This window comes from Stylophora pistillata, chromosome 11 (genome assembly GCF_964205215.1).
Source record: "Stylophora pistillata chromosome 11, jaStyPist1.2, whole genome shotgun sequence".
NCBI lineage: Eukaryota > Metazoa > Cnidaria > Anthozoa > Scleractinia > Pocilloporidae > Stylophora > Stylophora pistillata.
The window spans coordinates 8,062,501-8,078,130 of record NC_142529.1 but is presented as its reverse complement, the minus strand read 5'-3'; the positions used below and the strand labels follow the sequence as shown (position 1 = coordinate 8,078,130).

The 15,630-nt window shown below is 39.4% G+C and overlaps 1 long non-coding RNA gene across 1 annotated transcript; it reads left to right on the top strand.

Annotated features, from left to right (window-relative positions):
- The first annotated feature begins 1,448 nt into the window (after positions 1-1,448).
- On the top strand, positions 1,449-5,190 carry LOC148719868 (uncharacterized). Its single transcript, XR_015993137.1, has 2 exons — positions 1,449-3,310; positions 3,878-5,190. It is a non-coding gene; the product is annotated as an uncharacterized LOC148719868 (long non-coding RNA).
- Positions 5,191-15,630: the final 10,440 nt, after the last annotated feature.

The following is a 15,630-nucleotide window of genomic DNA, read 5'->3' as shown; positions in this document are numbered from 1 at the left end:
GAGATAAATCAATTTGTCGCGTTCTACCCCTCGCGTGTGAGTCGCACTTCGCGCTCTCTTCGTATGTTCTTCAATCTAGGCTTAAAATGGAAAAGGTGGGAACAGATTGCAAACCAACTTTCTCCACACAGAACGAGTCCTTAATTTTCAGCCCTCAGTAATTTTGTGGTTGGTGAATGATGTTCATCATGGCGCATGTCATACTCCCATCAGGTGCCTATTGAACCGTCGACATTGGCTCATGATCTGTTATAGCTATCGCTGACAATTGCGTGTGCTCGCGCGCGCGCGCGCCTCCGATCTGATGTTTACAGACGTTTACTGCTAATTAAGAAAATCATTAAAACAGCTGTCAAAGATAGCCTCCCGGGCTTAAGGTGGCTCGTACCAGTTTCCTCGCGCGGGGAACAGGTCACTCTTGCGTGACGCGCGCGAGAGAAACGTGCGAAAGAAGCGCGAGATCAAAAGATGAAAATTCAAAACAAAGATGGCGGCGCGTGGAATTTTTTTCTACTTTTGTGTGAAGTTTACCTAAGAGCTAGTATTTGATGTGTTGAACGGCTACTGTGAATGCAGGAGATAGAAACTAAGATAAAGAAGACGATTTTTGGAGAAGTAAAGGTTGCTTCACTTCACATTTAAAAGAAATATTCAACCGATATGAAATCTTGCGACGGCGAAAAACGAAGAACTCAAGTGAAGGATAATCTACCTGAAGTGGAAGAAGACTTTGAAACTTAAAGGAAAATAATACAATATAGCCAGAAGTCGTGTGTAGGATTTTTAAGATGAGCCCGGGAGGCTATCTTTGACAGCTATTTAATGATCTTCTTAATTAGCAGTAAACATCTGTAAACATCAGATCGTAGGCGCGCGCGCGAGCACACCCAATTGTCAGCGGTAGCTATAACAAATCATGAGCAAATGTCGATCTTGTAGAATCCAGATTTTTAAATGCGCGAGAACGCACGTAGAAAGTTAGGCCTCACGGAACAGCGTGCGCACGTGAGTTAAGGAAAATTTCAGACATGCGCAGATGACGTCCCTTGTTGTGTTTACTTCTCCTCTCTACGCTTTTAAAACTTTACCGTTGAATATCTTATCAAAACACAAAGTCTGTGGTAGTTTAATACTTGAACCGCGAAGACTGCAAGGGAGTTAAGGATTCTACCGTTTTATTTTTTTTCTTTTCATCGACTTAGAGGTAGAAATGCTATTTTTTCGTACTGTTTTGCTATTCACTACGCGTGGTGTATTTGGAATTTCGAAAAAGACAAGTTCAAGAATTGGCATTGTAGTTTCAAGGCAAATTGAGGTTTGGAATCCACTGTTGTTCCTATGAAAGTTATTTTCATGTTTTTGACGCGCGCTCGAGATGTCATGGAGGAATGAAATATATCGACCGAGCTGAGTTAAATATATCGACTCGATGCTCGAGGTAAGATTATAAAATTAGGTTATCTCGACCCTATCTTAGGGTGTGTTGGTGGTAATGGGTCCATTAGCTTACATTCAATATCGCCCACCCGAGATCGAGAGTGAACTCCGGTTTATTCGTCAACAGGAACCAAGAGCAGTTTATCAATCACTTCTCGGGTACACGTTGGTACTATTGACGATGTTTGACTGATATCGATTGTTAAATCAATGCTTATTTCTTTTGGGCGCTTTTAATGTGGAGGATCGACCAATACACTGTTTCTCTTTAGACCACACTGCATATTCAATAATTTGTGTTAGTCCAGGTACAACAAGTTCCCTGTATGTGAAAAAAAATTCCATCGGTGTAGATATTTAATAGTTAGAAGAAAAACGTTTAAAGGGGAGAGAGGATTCATTACGGGTCAGATTTGTCCTACTTATCTTTTACACGGATTAAGGAAAGACAGGATAATGAACATGGCACATTTTTAACAGTTCCAGTGTTTAAATCTAATTTATTACTGTTATGCATTGTACACTAACTGTATGTAACATAACATTGGCTGCATCACTTAGCTTTGCCCTTCCTATACAAAATGATTCACTTATTATGTACAAGAACACTATACAAAAGTCATGTACTTGTCACATTAAAAGTTACCTACTGCTAATGATATGTTAAATTATACATGTGCAACAGTATGATGATATGATCTACATGTAGTTAGGGTAAAGGTAAAGTCTGTTTACGAGCCTAGTGGCCCATTAGGCTGGTGTTTGACAATGGTTTCTGTAGCATGAAGCGGCTAGGAGTTTTTCTACTCCTCCCTGGATGAGATGCCAGTCCATCGCAGGGTTACCCCCAGCATTAAATTTGCTGGTACCCATTTATACACCTGGGTGAAGAGAGGCACCGTGAGAGTAAAGTGTCTTACCTAAGAACACAACACAATGTCCCGGCTGGGGCTCGAACCCAGACCACTCAATCCAGAGTCGAGCGCACCAACTGTGAGGCCACTGCGCCTCCACACATGCAGTTAAATATTACATTTATTATGGTCTTAAACTACTGTAGTGAAGTGACAGCATTTCAATGTTTGTTTAATATTCTACTAAGCTACAGTCATGCATAACAATTTAAAATCAGATATATTACAGCTTCATTTACCCACTGTTCATTTTGAATGTAATGTACAATTCATTTAATTCAAGATCCAAAACAACATGGTTATACATGCATGTCTCAGCTCTGGCTCCATGCACTTTACTTATACCCGGTAAAACCAGTTACAATATTGCAAAGCTAACATGCTACATACACTAAAACATTCAGTTCTGTTTACTTAACTAAAATGGCATATACAACATGCTTTTATCAGGTTAGTTCTAACATGTTGCATTGAAACATTTATTCATTATTGTGTCTCTGTGTGTAAAAAAATGCATTCTTGTTAAGATACATTTACTTCATGTAGTGTGGGTCAGTGAAATTAGTTCTTATGTACAAATCTAAAATGTTTAAAAATTACTGAGCCACCCCTATGACTACTTTATTCTTCATGTGTAGGCAATGGCATAATATGTACAGTCATGTGGGACCTGGAAAGACAAGTAGTTGGAGGTTGGAAGACATTTGGAAGGTTTTGTAGACACAACTGGCATTCTCTTGGTAGATCATAAATTGGTAGCTCCTCCCCATAGTTCCACACCTATAGCGCTGCTAGCTGCATGAGTCTTGGAACTTGTCCATCAGGTGTACTGGTAACTCCCTCAATTACTGTTGGGCTGAATGACCTTTGTCCCTCCAGTGTAGATGTTCCCTTGGCAGAAGCCTTCCAGTGAAGTTTAAGTTTGTGACCATCAGCTTTTATTGACTGAATCATATCTGGTAAGTCATTGTTTGCTTTCTTTTCTATCCAAGCTTTAGGGTAAACATCCTTTGCTGTTAGTGGTCCGTGTGTGCTATTTTCTCTAATCTTGTTTAAGTTCTTTCTTGCCTCTTGCAAAAGGTCTGTGGTGAGTATTTGGGCCTATTCTTTCATTCTTTCTTCATGAACTTCACGTGCAGCTTCTGTGGTCCTGGTGTTGGATTTTCCACTGTGTAGAATGTTCTCAAAAAATGTGATTGAGGCCTGTTTTGATAACTCTGACATGTTATCATTAAGATACAGTTGTGAAAGGTTGAACTGTCTTTCTGCAAGAACATTGTTTACTGGAAGACTGAAAATGTGCTTGGCGTAGAACTCAAACAGCTTTGGAGTGGCTTCTTTACTTATGAGTGAGCTCTGTTGTGATAAAGCCATTTCTTTGATCTCACATAGCAATTGGGGTTCCTTTAATTTCCAAAGAGTGGCCCATTTAATTAATCCAACTCTGTCCTTAGAGACCAAAGTGAGAATGTTATGTCCATGAACATGAAAGGGATTGTTCACTGACTTTTCTTTTTGATTTTCAGATCTGACTGGGATTCCAAGAAGCTTTAAAACCAAATGCCAGAAATGACTTTGGTATCTCTGATCAGCTCCCATTCCAAATAACTTAGAAAAAGTTAACCACTCTGCTCCATGATCTTTGATTACTTTAATCGCTTCTTGTAACATTGGCCTCTGCACTTGTTTGTAAAAATGGTCAATAGCTGCAGGGTCTTTCAATGACATCTTTACCTGTTGGGATGTTAAAGGAAAATGTTCTGATGGAGACTTCAACATTTCACTTAAAGTTTCATGGTGTTGCAAAACAGTTGCTGGCCATAACCGTGCTAGGTAACCACTGGAAAAACCAAGTTCTGTATCACTAGCTTGGGATGTGTTCAGAGATGGGATGATAAACTTGTCAAGGAATCCAAACAAAAACTTGATTTCAACTTGGATCATAGGACTTGAGCTCATCTTAATGACATCTTGCCAAATAGTGTGGTGGCTATCTGATTTTGGCAATCTTTGAAGGAGATGCTCAGCAAGCTGTAAACAAGCTTTTCCATACTTAAGATACCACTGTAGAGTCTCATGATAATACGTCCACCTTGTGTCAATGAATGTCTGAGGAAGGGGTGGCTCTTTACTAAGAATACCTAGAGAAACTTACATAACTTTGTATTGGCTTGGACGCTCATGATGGTGCCAAGATATTTTATATTAATAGTAATTGTAAAACATGGGGGTTACTCATCTCACCCTTTGCCCCAAACCGAGCCTGGCACATTCTTCTCAGCATGATGCTTAGTACATGTGGGTAGCATCCTACAAAAAAAACATTTCCTTTCCAAGAATTTTGGTGTTGTTTGCTAAGAGACCATTTACTTTTGCCTTTTGGGTAGAGGCATTGTCTCCAACCAACCCCGAAACATTGGTGATGTCATATTCGTTTTTCACAACGTGATAATCGACGTCAGACTGGTGTTTTCCGGACCCGCTTGCTGTAAGGCTGTTTGCTTGGACGTAAGCTTGAGGCTTGCTCTCTATAGGGCACCAGGTGTGAACACCCACTCTGTGCCTCTCTTTTCCTCCCTTTCGGAGTCATCGCTCCAGAGATGAAAATCGTACTTGGAGTTTGAAAAGCGCTTCAGTAAAATTAATTGGTCTGCTTCACCTAAGAGAACATTCTAGTCAGAAAGTGTACTTGGGGAGACAACAAAGTTTGTTGGGGGCTACAGTCAAACAGAATATTGAAAATCAGATGTAATGCTACAGGTGTGTTTTGATAAGATAACAAAGATGCATGTTGCATGTATCTGACACAAGCCATAAACATCAAAATTCTTTGATTGTATCCATTGTTACCATGTGCAAATGTCTCCACAAGGGAATATCCCTTTTTGACAAACTCATTGTTCCCCGGCAATTTCTTTTTCAGTTTTGAGGAAGCAGATCTTGTCCCCCTTAGCTTATTGCCGACTTGTTTTTCTTTTTTTTTCAGTAGACGTAAGTTTGTTTTGACACTTTTTCAGTTGAATTTGGAGCCTCAACGCGTCCTTTTTCAATTGGATGTTCTTTCCTTTTACAAATACTGAAATTATGGAACGGTGACAATTTAAATTAGTCAAATGTAACTCACGGATTTCACACGATAGAGTATGGAAACAAAGAATACAAAGTAAAAATGCCCGACTAGAAAATATAAAACTAGTAAAAAAAATAGTTATCACAATTGTAAGGTTGAATAACTGAAACTATTACTATTACGTTTCCACGGCGGTCCGTGTGCCGATAATTTTGTTCATGTTTGTTAGAACTTCCAACTTAAGCCTTTTAAGTCATAAAACTCGAGATGCTGTATGACACTTAAAGATACGCGTCGATTTGATTTGCTGCCCGAAAAATTAACTTGCCTGTACATTTATTACTGACTATGCGGCCATATCGACTACTCTACCTTAACATTCGAGAGGTTTTTCTCTTTCGGCTTCTGTTTGGTGAGGTTGTTATCGGTTTATGATAAATACCATTTAAAAGTGGTATCAACTACGATCGCGCAAGTTGCAACCGGCGAAATTTCAGAATGGGAATGAAAATCAGTCACCGTAATTGGTGGCTCAGACAATCTGCAGTAGTATTCGTAGACATTTGCAAGTGTTTGCATTTCCATTCCCTCCTGAAAAACACTTGCCTAGACTGCGTCTTAGGGTTTTGATTGTTCCTTTTAGATTGGCGTTTTCGGATCTCAAACAGTTACACTCTCTCTCGAGTCGATCGAGTTTTTTTTCACTTAAAAAGCTGCACACTTGCACTACAACGCCGCTTTTTTCTATTTCTTCGGAATAATTCGCATATTTTCTCGGCTTCTTTTTGACTGATGGCTGATTTTTGCAAGAAAACTGGCTGTCGTGAGCTCTTTTACGTGCCATCGGGTCTCATCGTCGGCGAGTCGACCGGCGATTTAATTAAGGAGGCTCGAAAGGGTTTTCGACAATTAACAGCAAGCGCCAATCAGTAAAAGATATCAGGACTGTCAAACTTATCATCAGGATAATAACTCGACATATGCATAACACTATGTTAGGGCAATCTTTTAAGGGGGTTCGTCAGGCATTATCTGTTGCCATGGCAACAGTACAGTAGTGCTAAAAGACCCTCTAAAACTCAGTTTTTGAAAGATATCTCAAAAACCAAGTCGGTGACCTAGTTTTTTTTTTTCAAATTTCTTAAACGTCATCACATTCTCTACCTGTATACGTGATATAAAAAAAAACTACCTGGTAGAACTTGAATTATTTAGGAAAATGCTGTTTTAAAATGTAAAAAAATTTCCACTAGATAATTTTTTTTTTTAATTTTCTTCAGGAATGCGTAATGATGTAAATAATTTGTATACAAAAAATCAGGGTAGGTCACCGAACTAATTTTCGAGATATTAGTTCATCAACTTAACAAGGTTTATTTCCGGTTTTTGCAATTCTAGCTCACACTTTTATATCCGGTCACGCGTTTTTAACTATACCGCTGACTCACAGGCTCATTTTCGCGAGGACGAGTTCGTGTCCGCGCGATTAATCGATGGATGCCCTCAGAGCGGAAAAAATCGTTCATCCTGAAGATGGATTCACATTGTTTTGTAGTTTTACACCTTCCTGAAAAATAAGTCATCATTTGAGACTCAGACTGCTTACAGATACGACAGTTGGAAATGAACTCCGGAGAGAATTCTCTAGCGGAATTCGATATATGATGACATGTTGATTTTGCAGATGGCGCCAATGCCAGTACTCCATTGAGGCCGGTAATGTTGAGTTTCTCGTACACAGATTGTAGTGTAACATGAGACAAACCAGCATCTGCCAGCTTCTGGACCATGTTTGTTGAAAGATGAAGCTTTCCATCGAACGTCTGGATGGTATCTTGTCGTTGTTCCGAGAAGATGGCTTGATCGAAGGCCTCATTCAGCGATGCACATGCATTTACCATGATTGACCGATATAATTATTGCTTATGTGCAATTTGAAGTGGAGGAGTGAAAAGAATTTCTAGTGAAAAGAATTTGCATTAACGTCTTCCAGATTGTCACGAGCGTCAAACTCAGTGGAAATTAGGGTTTCGTATACGTCAGTAATTTGTTGGTCGTCGCAGATTTCGCGAATTTCTTTAATTTTCGAGGTACTAGAGGTATGAACAAGACTTGGCTTAATTTTTCTTTTTTTTTCTCTTTGCCACTGCCATAACCGTGAACTTTCATTATTCCATTTTAAATGGAAAACAAAAAAAAATTTTGCAATCCTTTCTTAACAAATGCGAGGTTGCCTTTTCGTAGTTGTAATTGACAGTGTATCGAGGGAAATATCAACAATCTTTCTCACAAGTTTAAGATGAATATTTTATTTTAATTTTACCGTCTGTTGTTGAATTAGAATTAATTTAAAGTCTCATCTACATTTTTACGATCCCTTTTTTACTAAAAATTATGTTTATTTTTATAGCAACATTTACACTTCTCCATTTCTGTTCATAAAACTGTCCAATGTTTACAATCCTGAACCCTGCCATCCGAACATTTACCTACCTGCTTTCAAGAAGTAAACTTTCCATTTTTGTTTCTCAAATAACCACTTCCGCTGGAAACAATAGAGCTAGAGGTACCCGGCAGTTTTGAAACGCTCATGGCGGCCATGTTTGTTCACAACTCGCCCGCGGATCTGATCGCGCGCGCCATCGCTTATTTCTCTCGCGAGTAATAAGCTTGCGTGTATCTTGGAATCCATTCTCCCCGCGGTCAAAAAAACCCTTTCGAGCCTCCTTAAGAAAAATCTATAACTTTGATGTAAACAACTCACGGCGCGAGCCCGCGTTCTTTTTCTCAAGCAGTGTTACAAAGTAATGTAATCTGCGCATGTCTGAGATTTTCATGGGGTCACGGTTTCCATGGGTGGGGTACCTTTCCGTGAGGCCTAAAATTGCTAAATTCACGAAAGCTATTGCATGAAAACAAGTCCGGTGACCCCTTCTTTTTATTGTTCCAATATGATAATAAGGTCGAAAGGAATCATCAGAAAAAAAATAAATAAAAATTCTACGGAAGGAAGTTTGCGATGTCTGAAAATTGCCTTTTTTCTAGATTTTCTGAAATTCCGCTCCGTATAATTTTTTAAAAATCTTTGTGCATTTTCCTTTTCAAGTGTCAAAAGTAATCACAGAAAAAAAATCATGGGGTCACCTGGTTAGTTTTCGAATTATTCAAGCCACAAGCTAAAAAAATGCGTCTGAATAAGCCTATGAAAGCGTTGCCATGGAAACTGCTAGTAACGAAATGACACCTATGTTTTTGGATAACCAATGATTATATAATTCAACCCCGTAAAAGTGTTCAACTGGCCTTGGTCAGTCTTTCTGTGGTATTCTTTCAAAGTTACAAACCATCAAAAAGACGAAAACCGGTACGAGCCACCTTAAGCAACCACGACGAAAGGGACGACGACGACGTCAAGTAATCGCGGAGGGTCTGGAACGAGGACGTCGTTTTTAGCGGGAAAATGAAACTTAAGCAGTGAAGTTGCTCAAGGACGACGACGTCTGAAATCTTGTTTATTCTCGTTTCGTCAGTTTCAGAAATGACATCGTTCATAGACGTCCAAAACCTTGTTCTTCTCAGTCATGGATCAAATTTCCACATATATATCGAAAGTTCGAGAGTAGGTTATTCAATTCTTGAACATCAACAGTCCAAGGAATTATTAAGCTTTAGCTTTATTTACAATAATTTACGCATCGCAAAAGTTTAAAATATTAAATTTTACGCAAGTTATTTGAGATCTAAATTTAGTTCCAAGTGTTGCTGATATAAACAAACCTATTTTGCACAAGGTTTGTCTGATTTTCAACATGCTTTAGCCTGATATGTTCCACCTTTGATGCTCCTTCCTTTGGCGAGCAAACGAAGTAAGTCTGTCAATTTAATCAATGCTAGCTAACGATCGGCACAGATAGCAGTCGTCGCGCTTCACCCAAGAATACTAATTTTTCCCGTGTGATTTTGTCGGAATAATTTTTATGGCTGTAAATCTATATCAAACATTTTGAAAATAGATTTGGTAAACCTGACAGGTATTAAAGCTCATGTTAACACACCGATCTGAAGAATTCTTTGTTGTTTAAAAGCGTCTCGACTGAAGAACAGCAACACGCAAAATTTTTAATAGTAGCAATAATCCGGCAGTTCCATACACAGCTTTTGACCGAACGCAGAGGTGTTACACTGCCATTTAAACCTTTTCATTCAATAAAAATGATAAACAGCACTCTTTCATAAGATATACTCAAATAAATTTAAACCTTACGTGGTCGCTTTCACCGCTTGACTTGGCATCTGTTGTGCGGAGGAAGGAATATGAGTTGTTGGGTTTTTCGAATTTTATTTGTTTAGAAAACTGAACAGGGTGGTTTAAATAAAACGAAGAAGCGAATACAAACTCCAACCGGCCATAGACTGTCTAAAAACTGACAATAAAGCCGCACCTTTTGATGAGAAAAACTGCTTTGAAGTTCGGAAGTTCACGACGATGTGAAACAGGACCTTCTCAAGTCGTCAACAACAAGACGACGACGGAATTCTTGGTTCGCGCTTGCGCAGTGACGTTCTTGCTACTTCCGGTCGTCGTCCTCCGTTCGTCGTCGTGGTTGCTCAAGCTCCCTAATTAAGTCGTGACGAGTGCGTTCGGTAGGTCTTACTTTGTTCCGCGACAAATTTAAGTGTATACTTCTGAGTGCTACGATTTGTTTCGCATTGAATTTGATTCCTAATAAAATGAAATGACCGAGAACTTTCCTAAACAACTCACTGGAAGATGAAAAGGAAAATTAAATCATTGTTGGATCCAGGATTGTGAACATTGACAGTTTTATGAATGGAAATGGGAAGTGTAAATGTTGCCATAAAAATAAACATAATTTTCAGTGAACAAGAGATCGTAAAAATGTTGATGAGACTTTAATTTTAATTCAACCACAGACGGTAAAATTAAAATAAAATATTCATCTTAAACTTGTGAGAAAGATTGTTGATATTTCCTTCGATAAATATATGTTATTCACCAGCCGGGAGGTCCGTATTGGGAAAAACTGTGCCCGAGGTCTTGGATACCGCCAGAGGCCGTAGGCCGAGGGCGGTACTCAAGACAGAGGGCACAGTTTTTCCCAATACGGACCGACCTATGCTGGTGAATAACATTTTTAATATTTCTAACACAAAACAAAATGATTGCCAAAAGAACCCTAATGATTTAGGGCTACAATTACGAGTTTAATTACGGAAAATCCTCAATAACCTTACAGTAACAATTTGTTAGCGAGTGGATGGTAAAGAATACAGACGTTATTCAAATTGAAGCGAAAACTTTCACCGAAATACTTTTAATTTGTAAAGGTAACTGAAAAGGCTTCCGAGCAAACTTTGAAGCATTTTTTGACAAGTAACTGTCACCATGTGACACCTGTCAATTGAAGAATAAAAAAATAGCGTACGCTTTTGAATAAACAACATTACTGGTGTGACAAACACACGTGAGTCAAATGATAATGCGGCGATCTTCTCCTAAAAAAACAAACAAACAGACAAACACTCAGAGATCTTACGGAAAGTATTGTTTATTTCCAACGACGATTAATCTTCGAAGATTTACCTCTGTTCCGTTTTAAAATGTCACGGAAAGTCAAATTGTAAGTGAATGCAAATGTGTGTTTTGAGTTGTTAGTCTGCTTGTTCGTTTTCTGCAATTGTGTGTGTGCAATTGTTTTCTGCAAATCTGTCTTTCTTCGACTAAAAAGCTAAAGTCAATGAGACTCTTTCCAGCTAAACCTAAGGGGATTTAATGCGACTTTTATTCATGAAATTCCTCCGGTTTCTGATGAGAAATTTACGGTAGAAATGTCCAAATTCAAGGGATTTGCAAGAATAGGCGAAAGTGTATTTAGAGAGGAACTCAAATACTTCGCTCAACGTTTCACAAACCACAGGTATACCATCTTAAATATCCGTGGTTTCGGGTTTCTATGGTAATGGGTCCTGTGGCATTTACATGGCCGTTGTAAATGTAGTTCAAATATATTGCCTCTAGAATCTTTCGCTAGTGGTCAGTCTTCAAAAAAAATCAGCTCCGAATAAAGCTTAATAGTTCATTACTTGTTTGGAAGTGTTTTTTTATGCCAGAAAGCCTCAAAATCGCTCGTTTGGGGCTTTTAAAGTTCGGCGGTTAATTCGGCTCGGTCTCCATAGTTTAAAAATGCGACAAGGCGGGCAGCTTAGGCATCCAGATCGCACATCACCTCGTACTCGAGACAAAAATGTTTTACCTTCCAGGTCTTATTTTCCCACCGAAATTCAACAGGCCACAGAAGGATTATCCAGCTGTTACGGTGACTCGGGTTTGAATCATTTCATTCAACGGTTTACGAGAAAATGGAACGCAAAGTCGTGGACTTGGAGCTCTTCTGGGGATCCGGACATTAGGGGTACTCAAAGGAATTCCAAACATGCGTTTCGGTTATAGAATTTCGGAGCCAGCCACCCTACCCGAGGTACAAAAATGTGAAAAATTGTACAAAATTGTAACCCCTCTCGGGGCCCCAAAGGCGCTACATTGTACTTCCGGCGGATGTCATAAGCCAGATTGACCAATGAGAATCGAGAAAGTTTTAGTAAACATTCTCAGGAAAACCCATTGAGTGTTAGATACGATAACCGAAACGCATGTTTGGAATTCCTTTGAGTACCCTTAATGTCCGGATCCCGAGAAGTGCTCCAAATCCACGACCTTGCGTTCCATTTTCTCGTAAACCGTTGAATGGAATGATTCAAAACCGAGTCACCGTAACAGCTGGATAATCCTTCTGTGGCCTGTTGAATTTCGGTGGGAAAATAAGACCTAGAAGGTAAAACATTTTTGTCTCGAGTACGAGGTGGTGTGCGATCTGGATGCCTAAGCTGCCTGCTTCGTCGCATTTTTAAACTATGGAGAGCGAGCCGAATTAACCGCCGAACTTTGAAAGCCCCAAACGAGCGATTTTGAGGCTTTCTGGCAGAAAAAAAACACCTCCGAATAAGTAATGAACAAGTAAGCTTTATTCGGAGCTGATTATCTTTGAAAACTGACTCCTAGCGAAAGATTCTAGAGGCAAAATATTTGAACTACATTTACAACGGCCATGTAAATGCCACAGGATTCATTACCATAAAAACTCGAAACCACGGATATTCAGGATGGTAAGCCTGTGCACAAACGAACAAATTGTGTTGAAGAATTCAGATATTGACGAATGAGAGTCACATTGATTAACGTAATTGTTAGCTGCAACCACCTCTCGTTGTAACTTTCTGAGTTACTTTTTGAGGATTATTAAATAAAAAATTGCTTTAAGGCCGCGTTTCAGTCGTTTTAAAAACAAATTTAATATCGCCAAATTTATTTCGAAATCAATTTTTGCAGAAAAACCAAAGTCATTTGAGAGCGAGAGAGAGGAAAGAATGAATATTATTTATCGCCAAAAGGTCGTGACTGAAGTCTTTGCTCAAAAAATTCTGCCCGGCCGGCAAAATGAGATATATTTGTGAAAACCTGCAACGAAGCTTGAGATGTTCTGCAAAGTGACTCAAGCGAAACGGATACCGCCAGCTCTGAGCGGGCCGAATGGGGAGAATACTGCCCGCTTTCGGAACCAATCAGATTGCAGGATTTGTAGAATACCGCCCGCTCACGAACTGAGAAAAAAATAAACTGTAAATATTACAACTACGAAAATGCAAACTCGCATTTGAAAGGATTGCAAACTTTGTTTTGTTTTCCATTTGAAACAGAATAATGAAAGTTCACGGTTATGACAGTGGAAAAGGGAAAAACTGAAGAAAAATGAAGCCAAGGCTTGTTCATACCTCTTGTATCTCGAAAATTATAGAAATTCGCGAAATCTGGGACGACCAACAAATTACTGTTGTATATGAAACCCTGATTTCCGCTAAGTTTGACGCTCATGACAATCTGGAAGACGTCGAAGCAAATTCTTTTCACTCCCAATTGTTTTCACTCCTCCACTTGAACAATTATATCGGTCAATCATGGTAAAGGTGCATCGCCGAATAAAGCCTTCGTTCAAGCCATCTTTTCGGAATAACGACAAGATACCATCCAGACGTTCGATGGAAAACTTCATCTTTCGACAAACATGGTCCAGAAGCTGGCAGATGCAGGTTTGTCTCATGTTACTATAATGTTTGACTCAGTGCGCAGACAGCGCCAGTTTTTTTCTTTTTATATATATCACGTATACAGATAGAGAATGTGCTGATGTTTAAGAAATTTGGAAAAAAAAAACTAGGTCACCGACTTGGTTTTTGAGATATCTTTCTAAAATTGTTTTTTTAGAAGGTCTTTTAGCACTACTGTACTGTTGCCGTGGCAACAAATGATGCTGACGAACCCCCTTAAATGATTGCCCTAACATAGTGTTATACATATGTCAAGTCATTATCCTGATGATAAGTTTGACAGTCCTGATATCTTTTACTGATTGTCACTTGCTGTTAATTGTGGAAAACCCTTTCGAGCCTCCTTACCTAAAATTTCGTTATCAAAAATATATATTTATATCGTACTTAACGGAACATTTAAGTACACCCTATGTCTGCCTCAGAGACATGTCTTTCCCAATCTTACGGTAACAGTTCTATACACGTTATGCTTAAGGTCTTCCAGAGCGAGCACAAAATTGCAATTATTCATTTCCAGTATTTCTTTCAGTTATGACTTGAAATCGCAATGAATCAATCGTTATTTATTTCAGTTTTTCAAGCGAGCAGGGTGTGCGATTTACACACGCGCCCGCCCGCAGCAGGAGAGCTAAGCCATTTGCTTCTGCCCTCGCGAGTCACGCTCATAGCCACCTGGCGCTCAGTGTTCGTTGCAGTAACGACATCCATTTGTGAAGATAATTTATCGAGCGTCGGACAGAAAACTAATAGCTAGTACTATATTAACTAACTGGCTTCGCACACTAAAAATTTACATTTATCGTATTTCCTCGAATGTGCGCCCACGCTGTGATAAGCGCCAAAGAGGCAGTTTTTTACCTAACCAGCCGGTAGCCTTGGAGGGCACAGCTGAGAAAAGCCGTGTTGTATGCAAAACTTTAAATCGTCAAGTGGAAAACACAATCCGTAGATCTGTCGTCTATCCTTAGCAGAACACTACAACCGAATTTAGTGGTCTCAGTAATTACAGAAAGTTTACATTTTGTCACCGTTGCTTAGTAGTTCTCTTCAATAGATTCACTCGCCAATAAAACCTGATTTTCGCAATCATAACAGCTCTTATTTCGGCCTCGACACAAGTACAAACAGAAGTACAGCACAAGGGTGAAAAACTTTCCTTCTTCTTGTCCTTATGCTTAAGCTTATGTTCGCGTATTCCGAGTGAAAACAAAGTGCCGCACAAGTACAAGGGGATCTGCTACATTTTGTTATGTCTGGCCAATTATAGCACTCGCTACAGTTTCCCCCACTTCTGAGGATTTCAACAAAATGGCGGAATTTGTCTACTTGCAGCTAAATACAGGAATTGCACCGACCTGTGATTGGAAGTTTAAAATAGCATTAGTCACGCTGTTGAGCTCCAGAGACTTGTAGATCACGTAGGCATTTGTGGTCAAAAGTTGTGTTGGCATTAAAAATCTTTGCTTTTTTCAAATCAAATAAACACAAACTTTTATATTATCGCTGGAAGAGAAATTTTCGGGTCAAATCTACTTCGGTAAAGGGGGAAATTTATGGCGTGGATTTGCTACCTACCGATCGTTATTCATAGTCGAAAATTCACTACTGAAAGAGCAATAATATTTGTTTTCGCTTCAGTATCGGGCAGTTTTCGTTCGTTAATTGACTCGCTGTGTGATATGTTCTTTTTGCAAACGTTTCGCTATTGGTGCAATTCCTTTCTATAACGCAACTCTTAAATACAGGAATTGCACCGGCCCGATTGGTCGACTTCCAGCGGGAAAAAATGTAAACGCCGAACGCGATAATCTTTCTTCCTTCAGCCCAAAGCCTTTGATCTTCACTAACGAAGCTATTTTGCTCACAGCTCCCGTTCTGAACGCGCTTTCGACCCGGTGCTTGGGATGGCCTATTCCGCGTGGGCTCATTGACAAGGTTTACTTGTTTTTTGCTTGCAGTGCTGAAAAGGATGAACTTTCAGTGGTGCTTTGTCATGCTCCCCACAGTATGAATTCAAGAACT